The sequence below is a fragment of the Fukomys damarensis genome, unplaced genomic scaffold, assembly GCF_012274545.1.
Source record: "Fukomys damarensis isolate Sample0158 unplaced genomic scaffold, DMR_v1.0_HiC HiC_scaffold_14, whole genome shotgun sequence".
In the NCBI taxonomy this organism is placed as follows: domain Eukaryota; kingdom Metazoa; phylum Chordata; class Mammalia; order Rodentia; family Bathyergidae; genus Fukomys; species Fukomys damarensis.
The window spans coordinates 44,848,011-44,850,371 of NW_022900926.1; the positions used below are offsets into that span (position 1 = coordinate 44,848,011).

Consider the following 2,361-nt stretch of genomic DNA (forward strand, 5'->3'; position numbering starts at 1 on the left):
AACCCTCAGTCAGCCACACAATCATGAGGATAAACAACAGTTAGTCTACGCAGTGGACTGTGCTGCTAAGCCAGGATGTTTGGTGGATTAGGTGGATTGAATGCGTTTTATGACTTGATATTTTCAGCTCAGGACAGATGTATTGAGATGTATGTCTATTATCAACGGAGGAATATCTATGTCTGATAAGAGATAATTCAATATTTAAAAATAATCAAACAACTCAGTAGTAAAAAATAATACTAATCCAATTTAATAACTGAGGGAGGTATTTCTTCAAAGAAAACATACAAATGGACAAATCGTTAATCATTAGGGAAATGCAAATGAAATATTACCGAATATCACCTATCATCATAAAAATAAAAGGTCCTCTGTTAGTGAGAATGTGTAGAAAAGAGAACCCTGACATACTCTTGTTGGAAATGTACGTTGGTACAAGCATTATAAAAAACAGATGGAAATTCCTCAAAAAATTAAATTCTATTATATAATATGGCAGTCCTAATTCTAGGTACTTACCCAAAGTAATTTAAATCAGGATCTCAAAAGACATGTCTGTATTCTTATATTCATCGTAGCATTAGTCAAATAGCCAAGGTCTGGAGACAACCTGAACTTCCCTCAAAAAATAAATTAACAAAGAAAATACAAAGACGATGAGCCCAGCAGTGCGGCCCAGCAGAAGGGTCCTGCGCAGACCCCACCAAGGCGTAACCAGCGCCTCTGAGAGGGGCGAAGAAAAGTCCGGCTTGAACCCCAGTTGAGTAAGGCCACCATTCCTTAAAAAAATAAAAAAATGAGTGGTGTCTTGGCTTCAAGTGAGAGCACAGCGTATGTGTGCAACTTGCCCTTCTCCCTGACAAACAACAACTTGTACCAGATATTTTGCAAGTACGGCAAATTTGCAAAGGTTACTCTAACGAAAGACAAAGATATGAGGAAGAGTAAATGGATTGCATTTATATTATTTTTGGAGAAAGACTCTGCACAGAACTGCACCAGAGCCATAAACAACAAACAGTTGTCGATAGACTGATAAAGGCAAGCACTGCTGCTGATAACGGGAGAGCGGCTGAATTCATCCAAAGGCAAAACTGCTTTGATAAATCAATGTGTCACGAATGTAAGGAAAGCAGATACTTAAGTTACTCCTGTCCGAAAAATATGCGTGGAGAACGTGAACCTCCAAAGAAGAAAGAAAAGAAGAAGAAAAAGAAAATCAAGAAACCAGAAGACATTGATGAGGAAGCAGAAAGTGAAGACGAAGGGGAAGACCCTGCTCTTGACAGTCTCAGCCAAGCCATCGCGTCCCAGCAAGCCAAGGCTGAAGAACAAAACAAACGGAAACCCGGTGCAGGGGGCCCTCAACATCGGAGGATTCACGGCGTCCGAGGATAGGGAAGAGCACACACTTCAGTGATGAGGAAGGATTTAGTGATTAGAGTTGTACAAGGTAGATGTCAGGAAAGTAAGAACAATCTACAGTACAGATTATTTGCATATAGGAATATTTAATATCAGGTTTTTTTAAACAACTCCAGATGTACTCAGCCACCTCATCTTTGACAAAGGAGCTGACCATCCCCACTGGAGGAAGGATAGTCTCTTTAATAAATGGTGTGGGAAAAACTGGATCTCAACCTGCCAAAGATTAAAACTAGACCCTTATCTCTCACCATGCATTAAATTAAAATCCAAGTGGATTAAAGATGTAAATATAAAAGCAGAAACACTAAACTTGGTGGAAGATAAATTAGGCAGAACTCTGGAAGACATTGGCATAGGAAAAGACTTTATGAACAAATCCTCAGTAGCACGGGAACCAGCAGATAGAATCAACAACTGGGATCTCATCTTACTAAAAAGCTTCTGTACTGCAAAAGAAACCATCAGCAGAACTAAGAGACAACCTACAATGTGGGAAAAAATGTTTACCAACTGCTCCTCAGACAAAGGACTATTATCTAGAATATATAAAGAACTCAAAACAATCAGCCCCTCAAATATAAAGACCCAATTAAAAAAGGGGCATCTGAAATGAACAGATATTTCACAGACAAAGAAGTAAAAGCAGCAAGTAAATATATGAAAAAATGTTCCACATCAGTGATCATTCAAGAGATGCAGGTGAAAACAACACTGAGATTTCACCTCACTCGACAAAGAATAGCTGCTATCAAGAAATCACACAATAACAAATGTTGGTGGGATTGTGGGGAGAAAGGAACCCTTCTCCATTGTTGGTGGGAGTGCAGACTGGTGCAACCACTATGGAAGTCAATATGGATATACCTCTCAGAGAAAAGAGCTGGGACTAGAGGTTCCATTTGACCCAGCCATCCCTCTTCTGGGTATCTT

The 2,361-nt window shown here is 39.4% G+C and overlaps 1 pseudogene; it reads left to right on the plus strand.

Annotated features, from left to right (window-relative positions):
- Nucleotides 1–799: 799 nt before the first annotated feature.
- LOC104866921 lies at nt 800–1,445 on the plus strand (annotated as a pseudogene).
- Nucleotides 1,446–2,361: the final 916 nt, after the last annotated feature.